Here is a 21320-nt window from a genome sequence, read left to right as displayed (position 1 = left end):
AAGAGTAAAGCCCTAGCTCCCTTAATCTCTGATCATAATCCATACTCTCTAAACCAGGCAGCATCCTGGTAAATCTCCTCTGTACCCTTTCCAATGCTTCCACATCCTTCCTATAGCGAGGCGACCAGAACTGGACATAGTACTCCACGTGTGGCCTAACCAGAGTTTTATAGAGCTGCATCATTACATCGCGACTCTTAAACTCTGTCCCTTGACTTATGAAAGCTAACACCCCATAAGCTTTCTTAACTACCCTATCTACCTGTGAGGCAACTTTCAGGGATCTGTGGACATGTACCCCCCGATTCCTCTGCTCCTCCACACTACCAAGTATCCTGCCATTTACTTCGTACTCTGCCTTGGAGTTTGTCCTTCCAAAGTGTACCACCTCACACTTCTCCGGGTTGAACTCCATCTGCCACTTCTCAGCCCACTTCTGCATCCTATCAATGTCTCTCTGCAATCTTCGACAATCCTCTACACTATCTACAACACCACCAACCTTTGTGTCATCTGCAAACTTGCCAACCCACTCTTCTACCCCCACATCCAGGTCCTTAATAAAAATCACAAAAAGTAGAGGTCCCAGAACAGATCCTTATGGGACACCACAAGTCACAATCCTCCAATCTGAATGTATTCCCTCCACCACCACCCTCTGCCTTCTGCAGGCAAACCAATTCTGAATCCACCTGGCCAAACTTCCCTGGATCCCGTGCCTTCTGACTTTCTGAATAAGCCTTATGTCTTATTTTACCTCAAACTAAGTTTGATTTTTCTGGCGGCACTCTATGTGGGGTCCTAGAATGGGTCTACGATGTAAGAAGCCTTACATGAATACATGTTGGTATCTGCAATTGTTTTATTCCTACAGTGTTGTGCTTGCAGCATTTCTCTTGACTTGCAATCTCTCCTAGAATCAACATGCATTTGGAATGCTGTGTTATGCTGTAGCATTTCCCTTATCTTTTACTGAAGCTTGCTACATGTGGATACCTGATCAAGTAGCAAATGAACCCACAGAAAGTTGTTTCCTGAGTAGGAAGGTGTTAATGTGCCAGCTGCTATCAACTTGTGGCCAACTTCTAGAAAGTTAGAACTGCAAAAAATGAGATGGTGATTACTAAATATATGTTGCTCATGTTGTTCTTCTTATTTCAGTTTTTTCCTCCTATGGAGAGTGACATTCTGTGCTGTAAATGATCCCAGTTGACACACCAACTCACAGCGACACCTGGTAGCCCTAGAACAGAGGTAATTCGTCAGCAGTCAGCCTAGTTCCTCTCTCATTCCACCCTAAGTGAGGCTTGTGGAAACAGAATGTGGTCACCATTCTATTAAGTGAGGCGACAATGGCATGAAACCTTGATAACACACAATGTTATCCTTCAATGATTCTGCATGCACACAGCCATGAGGGTGAATGCCACTAGGCTCAGTTCAGTTCTTCATACCTCCAGGAAATTAACTAATGGTGTGCAGTGTGGGAGCCTCCTGATCACCTAATATCTGTGCCAACAATAATGCCTAGTGAATCTGTACATCTGCCTGTACGTGGTCTATAATCACCCTATTCCCTGCCTGTTCTTGCACCTGATTAAATGCCTCCTAAGCACAAGTAGCTCTTTGGAAACTCAGTTGTGATGTGGGGAGGAAATCTCGAGAGCTACACATTTTCTGAATTATTTCCGCCTCCTAAAGTTTGCTATCTTATTTGCTTCCCTGCTTTTCCTGGGAGCAGATTCCAGGCATCTACTAATCTGTGTGAAAAACCTACCTCTCACAAACTTCCTCTTTCTGCTTTAAAACAATGTCCTCCAGTACTTCACATTTCCACCTTGGGTAAAGGACTCTGACAATCTATGCTATCTATGCCTCTCATAATTTTATGCACTTCTATCAGGTCACCCGCCCACCACCTCCAAGTCTCTAATGCTCAAGAAAAAGAAAAATCTATGTTTGTCCAAACTCATTTCATATCCCAGTACTCTCCTCTCTTGCCTACTTCAATATCCAATGATTTATTCGATTAGGAGCTGGGGACTTGAGGCTCAGTTACTGAGTTAATTCAAAACAGATAGCAATTGATTTTGGATTTTAAGGGAATCAAGAGATATGCAGAGAAAGAAACTGAGGTAGATCAGCCTTAATCACAATACATAATGAATCAAGATTAAAAGGCCAAATGGTCCATTCCTATTTCTCTTGTGTTAGAGAGAATGCAATAAAGCAGTACATATTACATAGCCATACACTGAAAATGCAGAAACTACCTGATAAACGATGAGATATCAGGGCCTCCTATCCTGCTTAGTGTGAACATAAGCACTGCTGATAAACTTTATTTTTATTTTGCCTTTAAGATTTATATATTAACCTTGAGGTCAAAAGTTGGCATGAGATTACTGCTAGACCCAGCTTCAGTCAGTTAAACAAAAGTTTTGTATTTTATAGTATTAATGCTGATTTGAGGTTAGTCTGAATATAGCTAAAGATCTGTCTGGCTATTGCGCGGGCTTTGTTTGGACGACACACTCTGGTCAGCAAAGGTAAGTACAGCTTTAGGTCCACTGAGCAGTGTTTCTGAGAATACAGCTCAAGTTAAAAAGACATGATTTTCTGCGGTCTCCTGTAGAGGGACATGGATAGGGATGTGGTTGAAGAATATCAACTATCAATGTCATGGACATTAATATTAATATTTTAAAAAAATAGAAAAATAGAGGGCTATGGGTAAGGCTAGTAATTTTTAAGGTAGGGACATGTTCGGCACAACTTCGTGGGCCGAAGGGCCTGTATTGTGCTGTAGGTTTTCTATGTTTTTCTATGTTTCTCTTTAAGATCAGTGGAAGTGTAAAGATAGTGTTGCTCACAATTTTGTCAGCTTCCTGAAAGACAGCAAGATAAAAGCAGCATTCCCTCAAACCTTGGCTTTAGGTATTAAACAAAACAGGGGTATTAGAACTGTTTACAAGGTTTGTAGATCTGTTTATATAACCTGAGCTTGCTTTACTGCTCCAGAAATCTTGGTTTGATACGAAGCTTGGGTGCTGTCTCCGTATTCTCACAGTGACTATACGAGTCTCCTCCCACATCCCAAGGGCGTGCTAGGAAGTTAATGCACTGCTGTAAATTACTCCATAGTGTGGCTTCATGGTTAAAGGAAACAGAAGAAATTGATGTACAGTACGTCAGAGAGAGAATATAGTTGTTGGGACACAGGGAAATAACGAGGGTAAGGGGGCTGCATTCCTGGGATTTAGTGTGAATCCATGAGGTGGAATGACATCCTTCACTATTGATATGAGACTTCTGGAGAATGATAGTAGGGGGCAGAATTTCATTCTTGAACTAAATATGTGGCATAGTCATATCTGTGCACCGAACCTACTTTAGAAACTTCATCGTGACATCAAATTTCAGAAGTGTGTGCACCATGCTGTGTGTACCATGCTGTGTGTTAGGCTTGAAGAAATCAAGCTTTATTAACATCTTTAACACTAGGTATCTCAAATATTTTGTCTATGCTTATACATTATGTTGGCCAGACTTGAACACTTTATTTGATTTGGGCAGAGATGTGGAAGTTAATATTCCCTAGAAATTGGTTACGAGTTTGAATAAAAGCTGCAAGAATTGTTATGCTATAAACACATCTCTCTGTCCACATCCAGGATGACTATACCTGCCTGACATGTTACCTCACCAAGGGGAGTGAATCCAGTTTGATATAGTGACAGCTGAGCAATACAATTGGAAGTAATTATTGGAATAATAGCATAAGTTTCACTCAGTGGAATAGTGTCAAAAACTGATGGTGCTTTGTTCCCTTACAGGATGAGGTCATATGAATGCCTTTCTACTGAATTATAGGTTGTACGAAATTCACTGCCACACATTGTTATATATATAAACTTGAAATCTTATAGCACCAATACACAGATTTACAGTGTGTTTTTCCAAATAGCATGGTATCAGAGACAGAAATATCAGTGTTTCGTTTACAGCACAGAATAAGACCATTTCAATCTCCACCCTCTTCCTTATCCAACCGATCAACATCCTCTTCTATTCCTTTCTCTCTCATATGCATTGAAATTTCCATTAAAAGCATTTTACTATTTAATTTTTTCTGCAGTCACAGAAGCACCCTAATTACCATTTGTTTTCTCAAGAGCAACCATTTGTTGTTGTATAAGTGGCCATGCAGCACCTAACTTACGCCATAGCGACACGTTTCCAAAAGATATTGAACTTCAGAAGTAATTCTCTGGTGCAAATCCACATTACCAGTAATGCCACAGTTGTTTCTGCTCTTCCAATTCTGACATGAGGTTAAAAATGTGTCTTGTACAATGAATAAGAAGAGTCTGGAATGTACTGGCAGAATTGCAGTGGAGGGAGATACAGCTGTAGCATTGATGCAGACAAAATGGATCTGGATAAGCACATGAAGCAAGGGCTGTGGGGCGATGGGGTGAAGGTCAGGAACTGCATCTGGCAAGATTGCTATGGCATGGGGTTGGAATAGGTCTGATGGGTCAAAAGGCCTCTCTCAGATATGTAACACTTCGGTAATTTTCTGTTGCTTCCCTCTGTGTCCACTCATCCAGAAGGATGGAGATGTCAAGAGGGTGGTAGAGAAGGCATATGTCACGCTGGCTGTTAATACAATGAGTTCAAGAGTCAGGAAGTCATGTTGCAGCTTTATACAACTCAGACTGGGCCACATCTGGAGTATTGTATTCACTTCTGTTCGGCCCATTATAAGAAGGATGCAGAGGCTGTGTAGAAGATTCAGAGGAAGTTTACCAGGATTCTGCCCTGGATTAAAGCGAGTGTGCTATAATGGGAGGTTAGGCCAGATAGGGTAATGTTCTCTGAGTGGCACAGGTTGAGGAGAGACCTGATCGAAGTTTGTAAGGTCATGATTATGTACACTGCAAGTTTTTGTACTCAGAGATAGGTAGGTGTCTGGAATGTATTGGCATGTGTGGTGGTGGAGGCAGATACGGCAGAGGTAATTAAGAGGCTCTTAGATAGGCACATGAATGTGCAGAGAATGGCGGGAAATGGACCTAGTGCCTTCAGAAAGGATTAGCAGTTTAATTACTAGTTAGCTTGGCATAACACCATGGGCTGAAGGGTGTGTGTCTGTGCTGGACTGTTCTCTGTTCTATGTCTTTGTTATTCTTTCTCATGTTGTGTGGCTGTGTAAAAATACAAAGCAGTGGCTAACGCTGGAAGTCCATTTCCAGCACAGAAACAACCTTTTCAAACTGCTCACCAGAACATTGTACTTACTTATACAAGTCCCATTTGCCACAAATTTTATTTTTTTCTCTGTTTTTATGTGTGAGGCTGTGTGTTTTATTTTTGAGTTGTTGACATTGATGGCAAGGCCACTTCTTTCTCTCCTCACCATCCTGTAAAATTTATGTATAATTTATGTTCTGTGTGTTGTCTAAATCTACATGCCCATGATGCTGCTGCAAGGAAGCTTTTCATTGTATTTGGAGCTTCCTGTACTTATGCACATGACCATAAACTTGACATGACTTGAAAGCCAGAATTTATGGCCCAGTGTAAATAGAACATAGAAGAGTACAACACAGTACGGGGTCTTCAGCCAACATTTTAATTTACACGAAAAATCAATGTAACTCTTCCCTCCCACATAGTCCACCATTTTTCTTTCACTCATCTGCCTATCTACAAGTCTCTTATTTGTCTTTAATATAGCTACCTCCACCACCACCCTTGACAGTGCATTCCATGCACTTATCACTCTTTAAAAAAATCCTGCATCTGACATTCCCCCCCCCCCCCCATGCTTTCTTTCAAATGCCTTAAAAGTATGTCTTCTCATATTAGCCATAACCAGCTTGGGAAAATGGCACTGGCTGTGCATTTGATCTATGCCTCTGATCATCTTATACATCTCTATTAAGTTTCCTGTCCTTCTCCTTCACTCCAAAGAGCAAAGCCCTAGCTCACTCAACCTATCCTCATAAGACACGTTCTCTAATCCAGGCAGCATCCTGGTAAATCTCCTGTGCTCCTTCTCTAATCTTTCACATCCTTCCTATGATGAGGCAGCCAGAACTGAATTCAATATTCCAAGTGTGGACTAACAAGAATTTTAAAAAGCTGCAACAGTACCTTGTCATTGAAAAATGGTAGTGAGCTAACTTCTCGAGCCATTGCAGTACTTCAGGTGAAGATCTCTCACAGAGCTGTCGCACTGGGAATGCCAAGATCTGGAACCACCGATAGAGAAGGTTAAGTTGTGATTAGAGGGAAACCTGTTGGTGGGGACAGTAGGAAGAGAGATGCTTTCAAGGAAGTAGTAGTTAGGTGATCTCTGTATTGAAGTGGGAACCTTTAACTTCAAAGTGCACCTCGATCTAGCTGCTTGGAAGATGAGTAGACAAAAGTCAGATTCAGATGGTGTCACTTGAACCTTTATGTACTTTTTACTGAATATTTCATACATAGAATAATGGGAGGAAGCAGACAAAGTCCCGTTAAGCCACACAAGCTCCACAAAGAAGCTTAATGCATACAAGTGTGAGGTGTTGCACTTTGTTGCATTGATCCCTGCAGCACACCACTAGTTACAGGCAACCTCCCAGTCGGAAAGGCAACCATCTACAACCCCTCTCTGGCTTCTTCCACAAAGCCAATGTCTAATCTAATTTACTCTATTATCTTGAATGCCAAGCGGCTGACCCTTCCATGCGGGATCTTGCCAAAGGCCTTGCAAAAGTCCACATAGACAATATCCACTGTCTTGCCTTCATCCAATTTCCTGGTAATTTACTAAAAAATCTCCATAAGCTTTGTTTGACATGACTAACCACGCAGAACTCCATGTTGACTATCCCTAATCAGTCTCTATCCAAATACTTATACATCTTATCCCTTAGAATATCTTGCAATAACTTTCCCACTACTCATTTCCTGGCTTATTCTTCGAGGCTGTCTTAAACAATGGAACAATATTAGCTATCTTCCAATCCTCCAGCACATCACCCAGGACTGAGGATGCCAGGGCTCCTGCATGTTCTATACCAGCCTCCCACAGGGTTTGAGAGAACACGTTGTCAGGCTCCGGTATTTATCCACCCCAATTTACCTCAAGATAGCAACCAGCCCCTGCTCTGTCTTCGGTATAGTGTCTTTGACCTCGCTGCTGCTTTGTCTCACTTCTATAGACTCCGTTTCTGTGACCTGAATAAATACTGATACAAAAAATCCATTGAAGGCCGCCGCTCCCCATCTCCTTCACCAATAGATTACTGCTCTGAACTTCCAGGGAACCAATTTTGTCCCGTGCTATCCTTCTGCTCTTAATATATCGGTAGAACCCCTGAAGATTCTCCTTCACCTTGTCTGCCAGAAAAACCTCATGTTTTCTTTTAGCCCTCCTGATGCCCCTCTTAAGTGTTCTCCTGTACTTCTTATACTCCTCTAGTATCTCATTTGTTCTTGTACCTCATTTGTACCTACTTCTCTTTCTAAACCAGATCCTCAATATATCTTGAAAAAACTCTTCCCAAAACCTATTATTCTTGCCTTTTATTCTGACTGGAAGATACAAACTCAAAATTCTGTAATCTCAACATTTCACTTTTGAAGGCCTCCCACTTACCAAGTAAACCTATGCCAGAAAACAATCTGCTCCAATCCACACTTCCTAGATTCATCCTGATACAATCAGAATTGGCCTTTCTCCAATTTAGAGTCTCATCCCAAGAACCAGACCTATCCTTTCCCATAATTGCATTGAAACTAATAGCATTATGATCACTAGATGCAGAGTGTTTTCCTAAACAGTACAAACTTCTGTCACCTGCTCTGTCTCATTCCTTAATAGGAGATCTAGTATCTTACTCTCTCTAGTTGTGACTTCTGCATACTGACTAAGTAAACTTTCCTGAACACATTCGGCAAATTCTTTCCCATCCAACCCTTTTGCAGTATGGGAGTCCCAGTCATTATGTGGGAAGTTAAAGTCACCTACTAACACAAACTTATGTTTGTTGCAACAGTCTGTGATTTATCTACAAATTTGCTCCTGTAAATCCTGTGGAAGTTGGGTGGTCTATAATGTAACCTCATTAACCTGGTCATAACTTTCTTATTTCCTCGTTCCATCTATAAAGCCTCACTAGACAAGCTCTCCAATCTGTTCTCATTGAATGTTGCTGTGACATTTTCCCTAACTTGTAGTTCCACTCCCCCACCCCTTAATGCCTCACACTTTGTCATGTCCAAAAACCCTGGAACTTTGAGCTGCCAGTCCTGCTCCCCCTGCAATCAAGTCTCACTAATGGCATAAGTGTCATAATTCCTTGTGCTAATCTATGCCCTAACCTCATCTGCCTTTCCTACAATACTCCTTGCATTAAAATATATACAGCTCAGAACATTTTCCCCACCACACTCAACCTTTCTATTCCTAACTTTGTATGGAGGCTTAACAACACCTTTCCCCACAACAGTGGGGTGGCGCAGTAGCATAACGTTTAACACAACCCCTTACAGTACCAGCGACCCAGGTTTAGTTCCCAGCACAGGCTGTAGGGAGTTTGTATGTCCTCCCTGTGACGGCATGGGTTTACCTCTGTGTGTTCCAGGCTTCCTCCCTCAGTACCCATCGGTAGGTTGATTGGTTATTGTAAATTGTCCCATGATTAGGCTAGGGTTAAACTGGGGGATGCTGGGTCACTTTACCTCAATAAAAGAAAAGAAAATAAAATAAATCAATCAATCAATCAATCAATCAATTAATCAATCAATCCACAACCTAGTCTGGTGCTCTGGCTCCCATCTCCCTGCAACTCTACTTCCCTTGTTTAAGCTCCACCACAGGCCCCGTGCAGCAGTAGCAAACCTCCCCACTAGGATACTAGTCCCCTCCAGCTCAGGTGCAAGCCATCACTTCTGTACAGGTCCTAGCTTCCCTGGAAGGGAGGCCAATGATCCAAAAATATGAAGCCCTCCCTCCTGCACCAACTTCTCAGCCACGTGTTAAACTGTATGATCTTCTTATTTCCGACCTCACTGGCACGTGGCATGGGCAGCAAACCTGATATCACAATCCTGGATGTCCTGTCCTTTGCCATTACACCTAACCTATGGAACTCACTTTGCAGAACCTCAGCACATAGACCGTGACCTCTGGTGCTCACTCTCCCACTTAGACCGCTGTGGACTCAATCTGAGATGTCCCTGACCCTGGCACCAGGGAGGCAAGAACCATCTGGGAATCTAGTTCTTGTTCACAGGACCTCCTTTCTGTTTCCCAATCACTGCAGCTCTTCTCTTTCCTCCATTCCCTTCTGAGCCACAAAGCCAGTGACCTTATCGCTGTGGCTTTCCTCTGCTATGTCATCCCTCCAACAGTAATGGTTGGGTGACCATAACGGACTATCCCCTTTTCTCCTCCTTATGGTCACCCAGTTACCTATGTGTGTCCTGCACCATGGTTGCAACTACCTCCCTGCATGTCCTGTTTGTCAACACTCAGTCTTCTGAATGATCCAGAGTTCATCCATTTCCAGCTCCAACTCCTTAACACAGTCTGTTAGAAGCTGAAGCAGGATGTACTTCTTGCAGGTGTAGTCATCAGAGATGCTGCAGCTCTCTACCTTCCCACATCCAGCAAGAGGAACATTCCAGTATCTTGTCTGGCATCCTCACTGCTCTAGATATGCAATAAAAATAAAGAAAGAATAAATAATGGAAAAAAAAACTACCTAAGGTCTTGTCTCTCCTATCCAAAGCTTTGATGAACCAAAGCCTCAACTCCCCACTCCAACACTGGCCCACTCACACAAAGGCCGCTTCCACAGTGGCTGCTCTGCTTAAAACTAACTTTTGTTATTGGTTCTTGCCACATGCCTAATTGTATCCAATGTCTCCTCGGGACATGGCTTGCAACATGTGTCAACTGCCCCCACTCACTTCTTTTAAACTATCTCCCTCCCTCTCTCCTTCCCTCTCTCCTTCTCTCTCTCTGTCTCTCTCCAAGCAATCCGGTGTCCCCTTGGGACTGTGGTGCACAAAATGTGCCGACTGCCCCCCACACACTGCCTTCCCAAGCTGTTGACCTTCTTGGGAATACTCTCTAACCCCTGAAGGCCTAGATTAGGTTCTTGCTCCCTTGTTGAATCTGCCAACTCTGAACAAGACCCAGTGTTTCCAATATGTATTAAGACACATAAGGTAACATTAACTAGGGTTTGAACTGGAGCCAACAATGTGCTTTCCTCTTCTGCCTCAAACCCTTCCTGTCTAATCTGCATCCCAGATAATTTGAATTGTGTGAATACCAGAGCCAGGCCAAAGCATAGAGATGACAGAGGTTTAGCATAAAGGGATCTGAAGGAAAAATATTTCCCTCAGAATCTGGAATACATTTCCCAAGTAGGTGATGGAGCGGGTAACTTGCAATGTTTAAAAAGTATCTCGATCTGGATAAACACTTGATTAGATTATTAGATTAGATTATGAGGACACGCAGTCCTCTTTTATTGTCATTTAGCCAGAGTCCGGGAGTGATTTTCTAGGAATGAGGTTTTGAATTCCACAGTGAGAATTGGAAATTTTAATTCAGATAATGAAATGAATTAGGAAAAACAAAAATATATCAGTAATGGTAACCAAGAAGCCACCAAGTTGTCATCAAAACTCAGCTATTTCACCGATGTTCCTCAGGGAGGTAATCTGCCACCCTTGTCTCACCTGGCCTGTTTGACTCTCCCAATCCACCTGCATGGTTAACTTGTACACAATCCTTTGAAATGGCCTGAGGGAAATTTACTCCTTACCAAGAACCACCCATGTCTTGTGAACATCAAAAGACACAGCAATGGTCCAACATATGTAGCAGAGTGTAATCAGGCAATTAGTGATACATGCAGCAAGGCAGATAGCCAAATAATTAGGCACAACATGATGGGTTTTAATCAGGGAGGTGAGAGTGGTGGGAAGACAGGGCAGTGTAGAGAAGGAGTTCCAGATCTTCAGAGCTTTGATGTCTGAAATCATGGTAGAGAAAGAGAGAGCTAACAAGATAACAGAGAAAAGTGCTTTCACTCTGTTGACCAGAGATGAGGAGGGACAAGGTCACAGACAGAGAATGGGAATTCTAAAATCAAGCCACTGGTTGACAGGTACCAGATGTGTGCCAGTAGCCATAGGAGGAATGAGAGGCTGATGTGTTACGTGCATTGGGCTCTAGGCTATGGAGTTGAGGTTTTTGAAGAGAGTATGGTGAGAGACTACCCAAGAATGCAATACCATAAACTAGAGATGATGTACCACACCCTTCCTACATTTTGTTCATTTGTTTCTTATTGTAATGTCGACCAACCTGGGAGATCAGAAAAACTGAGGAAGTAAATATTAAAAAAAATAAATGGAAACAAAATGGATTAAAATAAATAAAACAAATTGGCCCATTGGCCACAGAAGTTTTACTCTTGACCTTTCTTGGGATTTGGGATTACAGTTAAAATAGCAGTAAACTTATTCAGCTTCTGTTTTTTTCATTTCTGCGCTCTCATTACCTCCCCAAACATGCACATCCTTTGTTTCACTCTGTAAGCCAAATGTTCCTGCAGTGTATTAAATGGCATACACTGCACTTGCATGTTTGCTGTCTTTTGTCACTCAGTAGTGCTCGAGGATTGTGTGGGCTCAGAATCACTGCTGTCTCTTCAAGAAAATGCCCTGAATTCTGTCTGGTCAAAACCTTCAGACTATGTCAACAAATTTTTAAAATGCCATTGTTATTAGATAAACATCCCCAAATCCTTCATTTAAAATTATATTCCGTATGGGTAGCCTCCAACCTGATGGCATGAACATTGACTTCTCTAACTTCCGCTAGGCCCCACCTCCCCCTCGTACCCCATCTGTTACTCTTTTTAATGCACACATTCTTTCTCTCACTCTCCTTTTTCTCCCTCTGTCCCTCTGAATATACCTCTTGCCCATCCTCTGGGTCACCCCCCCCCCCCCGTCTTTCTTCCCGGACCTCCTGTCCCATGATCCTCTCGTATCCCCTTCTGCCTATCACCTGTCCAGCTCTCGGCTCCATCCCTCCCCCTCCTGTCTTCTCCTATCATTTTGCATCTCCCCCTCCCCCTCCAGCTTTCAAATCCCTTACTCACTCTTCCTTCAGTTAGTCCTGACGAAGGGTCTCGGCCTGAAACGTCGACTGCGCTTCTTCCTATAGATGCTGCCTGGCCTGCTGCGTTCACCAGCAACTTTGATGTGTGTTATTTAAAATTATGCATTGCTTACGAAAGTCAATCCCATCAGGAAGAAAGCAGTCCATTTAGTCAACATCTTATCCATCCTCCATGGATAGTTTGCAACTTGCCTTGGCAATCTCACACCAGGAAGTTGAAGGGAAGAAGGCATTTAGGAACCACACTGTCATCATGACTGGGTCATGCTGTTCCTCATCCATCACTAGGTCAAATTCTTGGAAGATCATTATCAGTCAGCCGTATGGGAATGTTTTCAATATGCAAGCAGTAATGAGTCATAGAATCATGGAGTTGCATGTACAGCAAGGAAACAGACTCATCCATGCCATATGATACATCCATCCCAGCTTGCATCCGTTTTGGCTCATATCCCTCTAAAGCTTACCTTTCCATGTAGATGCCCAAATATCTTTTAAGCATTCTAATCTCTCCAACTTCTTCAAAAACACACCACCATCTGTGTGAAGGGTGAGAAAATTACAACTGAGATCCCTCTTAATCTTTCCCCTCTCACTTTGTATCAATATCCTCTAGAGTGAGACTTCCCTTCCTTGGGAACAAGACTATTGCCATTTACCTTATGACAGTCCACTATGGCCTGCATCTCATAACTTATATACCTCTATAAAATCACCCCAGCCTCCTCTGCTCCATGGGAATATAAATCCCAGCCTATCCAGCCTCTCCTTATAACCCAAGCCCCCCAGTCCTGGAAATATCCTTGAGAGTTCTTTCTGCATCCTTTCTAGGTTAATGACATGCTTTCTATAGTTCAACAATCAGAACTAAGACCAGTATGGTCTTATACAGTTGTGACATGACATTCCAACATGTGTACCCTGACCAAAGAAGACAAATGTGCCAAATGTCTTGGTTCAAGGAGGTAGCTTGCCACCAGCTCTTAGATCCATTTAGAACCCAAAGTGTTAATCTACATATCATTATGTGCATAGGCTTTATCCCAGTATTTTACTTTACAAGTTTCGCAGGTGCATGGTGCCTGGTACCATGGCAACAGATAGTCATCAGCAGCAGTGTTTGCAGATTGTTTGAAGAGAGTTAAGCTTGTTTGAACATCATTACTGTTGTTCTTATTCTTGTTCACTCTGTGAACCACCATTGTACAGCTGGTAAACACCACCTTTAATAATGTCTCGGAACTGCAAGAAGCTTCAGAACATGTTGCAAAATAACATTAACGACCTCATGCATTTACATCACACGTATGATCCTGTCATTATATCACATGGATATTACTCATTTACATGCAAATATTCCATTTTTTTTTTGCCCTTTTCATTCAGTGTTTCCGTCCACACCCTCTGCTACCACATCCCAAAGCCCGCAAAGAAAACAGACTGGTAGATATGGAAGGTCACTGTTTGGGGTAGGGTCGAGAGAGGATTATGGAAAGGTCTGGGTGGAAAAAGAGATGTTCCTTGGAATTTGTGCATTAGTGATATAATGCAAACAGTAAGAGAATTTGCACTGGAGGTTAGATCGATTCAATTCCAATTAATTTTCAATAGAAATATTCTGATGAGTTTACCCCAACATTAAGTCATAAAGAGCCTTTGAGCTTTATTTGTAAATTGCACTCTCTATGAAGATTTTAATATTACGTTTGACATCACAGAAGGAGGTATTTTGGCCCATTGGGTTCATGTCAGGGTATGGTGAAACAATCCCTTAAGTTCCACTCACCACCCCTGCCTTATTTTCCTATACCACAGCAACTTATTCTCTTTCTCATATGCCCATTAACTTCCCCGTAATTCTTTTTGCCATTATTGTCCTCCAAGGGGTAAGTTGCAAAATTATGTCTTTGGGATGAGGGAGGAAGCTGGTTGACCTGGAAGAAGGCTACATGGTCACAGAGAAAACAAGCAGACCCCACACAGACAACGCCTACTAATTGCTGGTCCACCGTGCCACACTTTTGTCAGGACAGTGATAGCTGTAAGTTGGGACCACCAAACAGCTACCAAATAGCAAAGAGTGCAAAGCTGGTAATTGGTTTATTATTGTCAAATATACCAAGATACAGTGAAAAGCTTCTGTTTCCATCCCATCCAGAAAAAAGAATTCCGTATACAGGTATAAGTACCTCAAAGTAGTGCAAAAGGAACAGAATACAGAGAATAATGTTGGAGTTGCAGAGAAAGCACAGTTCAGGTAGTCAATTAAAAGGCAAGGGCCATGATGATTAAGACAGAGATTAAGAGTTCGTCTAAGAGCTCCATTCAAGATTCTTGTAATGGCAGGATAGAAGTTGTCCTTGCGCCTGGTGGTATGTGCTCTCAAGCTTTTGTACCTTCTACCCAATGGACCAGGTGAGAACTAGAAGGTACCTAAAGTGAGGAAGAAGCAAATAGAGAAACAACAAATATTCACCCAACAACATTGGAATTTTGCTGAGATTGCCCTTCATAAGCTGAAATAGGTAAACCACCTTACAAGTCTTTAGTCAGAACCCCTGCCTTATCAGAAGGCACCATGAATAGTACACAACACATACAAAATGCTGGTGGAATGCAGCAGGCCAGACAGCATCCATAGGAAGAAGCACAATCGACGTTTCGGGCTGAGACCCTTCGTCAGGACTCAAGGATGAAGTGTACATGCATTTCAGAGAAATCATAGAGTGACACAGCATGGAGACAGGCCATGTGGTCCAGTGCATCCATGACAACTGACATGCCCACCTTAGCTTGCTCCATTTGCCCATGTTGGCTCGTATCCTCTAAACCTTTCCTATGCATATACATATTGGTATTGGTTTATTATTGTCACATGTACCAAGGTACAGTGAAGAGCTTGTCTTTGCATAGTGTTTATATAGTTCATTGAGTTAGAATAAATTAAAGCAATAACAATGCAGAATTAAGTGTAAAAGCTACCAAAAAAGGGAAGTGCAGGTAAATGATAAAGTATAAGGTCATGAGGTAGATCGTGAAGCCAAGATTCCATATTATTGTACATGAGGTCCATTCAGGAACTGAGATAGAAGCTGTTCATGAGCCTAGAGGTATGTGCTTTCAGCCTGTTGTATCTTCTGCCCAATGGGACAGGGGAGAAGAGAGGATGTCCAGGATGGGTAGGACCTTTGATTTTGCGGCTACCTTACTGAGGCAATGCGAAGTGTAGACCGAGTACGTAGAGGAGAGGCTGTTTATCCCTATTTTCTTTCTTAAACAAAGGTACAACGTTTGCCGCTCTCCAGTACTCTGAGATCCTGCCAGTTGCTTGTGAAGACACAAAGATCTTTGTCAAAGCCGCAGCAATTTCCTCACTTGCTTCTTTCAGTATTCTGGGATATATGCCAATCAGACCCTGGGGACTTATCTAACTTAATTCTTTTCAAAATATCCAGCATCACCTCCTCCTTAATCTCAAAATGTCCAAGCACGCTACCTTGCCTAACACTGTTTTCACTATGCTCCAATTTCCTCCCCTTAGTAAATACCAACACAAAGAACTCATTTTGAACCTCAGCTACCTGCTCTCTCTCCTTCTTTATCCTTGAATGGACCACCCCTCCCTTAATTATCGATGTTTTACTTAACCATAAGTATAAACTGCCTTGGGTTATCCTTGACCCTGCTTGCCAAGGACATTTCATGGCCTCTTTTGGCATTCCTGGTCATCTGCTTTAGCACTTTCCTGCTACCTTTATATTCCACCAGAGCCCAATCTGATTTTAACTTCCTAGCACCTTACAAATGCTTCTGTTTGTCTTTTAGAGTAAATTTAGGACTTCATGTGTCATCCAAGGCTCCCTTACCTTGTCATCCTTATCCCTGCTCCTTGCTGGAACATGCCAGTCCTTAAGTCTAATCAACTGGTCTTTAAACAACTCCCAGACGTGGATTTGTCCAACAACAGCTACTCCCTATCAATGCCCCTTAGGTCCTGTCTGATCTAGTCATAATTTGCCCTCCCCCAACTTAATACCTTCCTACAAGATCCAATTTCATCTTTACCTTCCAACATAATGAGTTGATCCCTAAATGTCCACCCACTTTCAGATCTGTAACCTGGCCTGGCTTATTTCCTAAAATTAGGTCCAGTAATGGCTCTCTTGCAGCTGGAATACCACATGCTGTTCCAAGATCCTCTCTTACACTGAGGAACTCCCACCCCATTTACATTTGTTACATTTGTTGTATTAAGGAAGTTCCAGTCAATACTGGAGAAGATAAAGTTGCCCACTATAACAATCCTGTTGTTCCTGCATCTTTCCATGATCTGCCTTCATATTATTCCCTCACCTCTCAGTGAGGCCTACAGTATAATCCCATGGCATAATTGCACCTTTCCTATTTCTTAGTTCCATCAAATTGCCTCTGTCTATGAGCCTTCTAGTATGCTCTCTCTGAGTACTTCTGTGACGTTTCCCCTTGTCAGTAGTAAACCTCTCCACCTCTTTCACCCTCTACTTTATCATATCTGAAACAACGAAACCCATACATCCCGTCTCCCATGTATCCAAGTCTTGCTAATGGCATTGTAACATTGTAACACCATGTTCTAACCCAAGCTCTGAGTACATCTTCCTTACCCATAATACGTAGCTTAAAAAGTCTGCCGCATACTTTACTGCAAAATTGAATTGCACTGGCAATGGACATTGTGTACAGTACTCCTAACATTGAAATAAACACATTTTACCCATCAGATATCATGTTTATTAGCCTGTTGTTCCTTGCTGTTCTTCTTTCAATCTTAATTGTCCTTGTCCCTGTACACAGTCCAGTATCCATATTTAGGAGGGAGGGGAGGGAGGGAACGTCGACTCAGACCATGAGAAGCCTGCGTCAGGCATTTTCATGCCTTACAAGGCGCATATTGGAAGTCTGTGTGGGGCGCCACTCCTCGCACAGAGACTAGAGCAATGTGTGATTAAGTGCCTTGCTCAAGGACACAAACACCCTGCCACAGCTGAGGCTCGAACTAGCGACCTTGAGATAACTAGACGAACGCCTTAACCACTTGGCCACATGCTCAACATTTAAGAGACTCCCGAATATTACCTTTCTGGTTCATAAACTCTTTTGCCACACCCAGACTCCAATCCTTCCCTTCTCCCATGTCCACTTGCCAGAAGTGCCTTCCCAACGTGAACCCATTGGTGGCCAGGATGAAGGCGGCAATGCTGAATCTCTTCAGGATGTTGGGAACCAACTTGGGCTTCTCATTGTACCTCACTCTCACTCACTACCGAGGGAGAGGTGGGAGCAGGCAGAGTCATGAGCAGAAGTCAAATTAGACAGACCTGGGTCTAAGAGCGTTTGATGGCTCTGGGCCTGTATTCACTAGAATTCAGAAGAATGAGGGGTGACTTCATTGAAACCCATTGAATTGAATGGTGAAAGGCCTTGATAGAGTGGATGTGGAGAGGATGTTTCCTATGGTGGGAGAGTCTAAGACCAGGGGACACAAACTCAGAAGAGAGGGGCATCCTTTTAGAATGGAGATGAGGAGGAATTTCTTTAGCCAGAGAGCAGTGAACCTGTAGAATTCTTTGTCATGGGCAGCTGTGGAGCCAAGCCTTTAAGAATATTTAAGGCAGAGGTTGATGGATTCTTGATTGGTCAGGGCATGAAGGGATATGGGGAGAAGGCAGGAGATTGGGGCTGAGAGGATAATTGGATCAGCCATGATGAAATGGTGGAGCAGATGTGATGGGCCAAATGGCTTAATTCTGCTCCTATATCTTATGGTCTTATAGTCTTAATTGTCATATCATTTTTCTTGCCCTCAGCCTTATCACCTGTAGCCCTGCTGCTGATGTTCACATCTCCCTGCCGTTCTAGCTAAAGTCCTTGTAAATTTTCTTTACATTCTTTCCAGCTTTGTGACCTGTTTGACATAACAGAGTGGCCAAACCTGTACCCAATGCCCCAAGTCAAGATAACACAGAAGGACAAGTTAATTGAATGAAATAGATCAAGGTAGAAGGTAACTCATGTGAAATATAAACCCTGGGTTAGACCACTTACTGTGAATGGCCTGTTTCTAAATTCAGTGATGTCCTTCATAAATCTGCCATTGCAGCAGCCCTCACAGAGGATTCAGACTTCCTGGATTAGATAGAAATATAGAAACATAGAAAATCTACAGCACAACACAGGCCCTTCAGCCTACGATGCTGTGTCGAATATGTACTTACTTTAGAAATTACCTCAGCTTTACCCATAGGCCTCTATTTTACTAAGCTCCATGTACCTATCCAGGAGTCTCTTAAAAGACCCTATTGTATTCTTTCTGCTTTGATCTTTTGCAGTCATTTAGCTGAAATGCAGCAGCTCAGACCAGTTGAATTAAAATCTTCCCCTTAAATTATTTAAGTGGTTAACTGGCAAGACGAATATTCGATGTGCGAAGCATTTTACCAGGAAGACACAAGATGTTCTTCAGTCTGCATTGCGACAAAAAAAAAGCCTGTGTTGTTTTCCTCTTAAAGAGGCCCCAGTAAGATTATTTCTGGGCACTTCCCCATTTCCAGCTGTGGGATGTAAACAAGGTGAAAGAATGATAATATCTAAAGTCGATTTGGTTGAGACAGAGATGGAGTGCTGAAAAACATAACTAATAAACAAAACATTAGGTTGAAGGGAAAGTTATTCAAGCAAGGCATAGCTGACCACAGCCCACAAAGGCTCTTTCAAAGGAGCAAAGCATTGGTTTTCCAGTCAGCGACATCCAACGATTGAGAACTAAGTGAGCACTTGGCCATGAATGAGCATTCAGAAGGGTAATGACTTCCACACTTGTTTGCTGTGAGTGAAGGAAACTCCATTTTCATGACATACTTGATTGTACATGTCATCGGAGTGCATCCAGCAACAGGGCAAGTACATGGTTCAGGAAATTTTAAACAGATATGAGTCAAATGTGGGCAAACCTGAGCACACTTGGCTGGGAGTTTAAGTCATCATGGACTAGTTGTGCTGAAATGCCTTTTTCCATGTGTGATGTGTTATGAGAATAGTGCCAATTAAGATATTGGGGTTCAGATTCCATGGGCTGTGCCAAGATATATAGCAACATTAGGGGACTGTCACCAGCATCCAATAATTAGGATATCTGCTGAGACAAGGAATTATTGACAAAAATTTCCTTTGTCTTCTTTAACCTCACTGCAAAAACCCTGTTTACACACATTACTGAGATTTATGACACACTTCCATCCTTGGAGCCAGAGAATCTCTGAATGAATTTCCTGGGATTTTGTTCAGCACAATGATTCAATTTGCTGCATCTCAGAACATTCAAATGCACCTCTGGAAGCCTCAGCAGAACATTCAATTCAGCTTCCTTAACTGTCTCCTTGTCACTTTACAGCAGCCTTCCTGTATCCGGCTTTAAAAAGCATCTCAAAGCCCTTCACACAGAAAATGATGTACAGGGGAATAGTCAAACACGAGGAAATCTGCAGATGCTGGAAACTCAAGCAACACACACAAAATGCTGATGGAACGCAGCAGGCCAGACAGTAACCATAGGACAAAGCACAGTCGACGTTTCAGGCCGAGACCCTTCGTCAGGACTAACTGAAAGAAGAGATAGTAAGAGATTTGAAAGTGGGAGGGGTAGATCCGAAATGACAGGAGAAGACAGGAAGAGGAGGAATAGAGCTAAGAGCTGGAAAGTTAATTGGCAAAAGGGATACAAGACTGGAGAAGGGAGAGGATCATGGGATGGGAGAAAGAAAGGGGGAGGGGAGTGCCAGAGGAAGATGGAGAGCGAGCAAGGAGTTATTGTGAGAGGGACAGAGAGAGAAAAGAGAGAGAGAGGGAAAAAAAGGGAGGAAAATAAATAAATAAATAAATAAATAACGGATGGGGTATGAGGGAGAGGAGGGGCATTAACAGAAGTTAGAGAATTCAATGTTCATGCCATCAGGTTGGAGGATACCCAGACAGACTATAAGGTGTTGTTCCTCCAACCTGAGTGTGGCTTCATCTTAACAGTAGAGGAGGCCGTGGATAGACATATCAGAATGCGAATGGGACGTGGAATTAAAATGTGTGGCCACTGGGAGGTCCTGCTTTCTCTGGCGGACAAAGCGGAATAGTCTCTGCTCCATTGTTAGATAGACCAGGAGCATAGATCACTAAATTTGGTAGCAAATTTAGGCTTTAGGAAAGTCTTCTGAAACAAGGAAGCAAGAGAATATTCAGTGAAAAGATGGGGCTAAGGTAACTTAAGCACAAGGGATTTAGCAAATGTTTGAAATCTTGAGCAACTCATACAAAAGCTAGAGGAACTCAGCAAGTTAGGTAGCATCTATGAAGTGGAATAAACGTTCAAAGTTTCTGGCCAAGACCCTTCATCATTACAAATTGTGCTCTATATTCACCCTCACTGACACTGCCTGTCTTGCTGAGTTCCTCCAGCATTTTGTGTGTTGCTGATTTAACTTGGTGTGATCGAATTAATAGTGACTGCAAAATATGGGATGCTTTTGAAATTGAATAACTGCAAATACCAGTGTGTCTGCTCTCCGGAACCCCTCACAATTTTATTATAGTATCATAGAATTATTATAGTGCAGTTGGCAGCCATTTGGCCCAACAAGTCTGTGATAGCTCCTTGTAAATTCATGACTAATCCAATTTGCCTTATCTAACCTTGAACTCTATGAAAATCAAGAACATTAGATGTTGGAAGTTCAAAACGTTAAAGAAGAAATGCTGGAAATTCTCGGCAAGTCAGAATATGTGGAAAGTATTTCTGATTTGCCTTCTATTTACCTTATCTAAACTCGTTGTGATTTTGTATACCTCTGCCAATTTTCCTCTCAATTAGTTGTCTTAGCAGAAATACAGTACAATACATAAAAATTAGTATGTTACAATAAAAAATATATAAATAAAAAATAAATAAATAGTGCAAAACGAGAACAAAATAATGAGGTAGTGTTCATGGGTTCCTGGACAGTACAGAAATCTGATGGCGGAGGGGAGGAAACTGTTCCTAACATGTTGAGTGTGCATCATTAGGCTCCTGTGCTTAAGTAATATTGCA

At 42.4% G+C, this 21320-nt stretch overlaps 1 protein-coding gene and 1 long non-coding RNA gene across 3 annotated transcripts in view; one reads left to right on the top strand and one right to left on the bottom strand.

The window, feature by feature from the left end:
• The window catches only part of LOC134345699 (uncharacterized), a 38856-nt gene extending 32596 nt beyond the window's left edge, over positions 1-6260 (bottom strand). The window contains exon 1 of the long non-coding RNA XR_010017751.1: positions 6163-6260. This is a non-coding gene — a long non-coding RNA (uncharacterized LOC134345699). The remainder of the gene's footprint in view (positions 1-6162) is intronic.
• Positions 1-21320, top strand: part of nrg1 (neuregulin 1) — a 931591-nt gene that overhangs the window by 595416 nt on the left and 314855 nt on the right. The gene's annotated exons all lie outside the window — the stretch shown is intronic.

The sequence above is a fragment of the Mobula hypostoma genome, chromosome 4, assembly GCF_963921235.1.
Source record: "Mobula hypostoma chromosome 4, sMobHyp1.1, whole genome shotgun sequence".
Taxonomy (NCBI): Eukaryota; Metazoa; Chordata; class Chondrichthyes; order Myliobatiformes; family Myliobatidae; genus Mobula; species Mobula hypostoma.
Note: the sequence above shows the minus strand (reverse complement) of the source record. Positions and strands in the feature narration are given on the sequence as shown.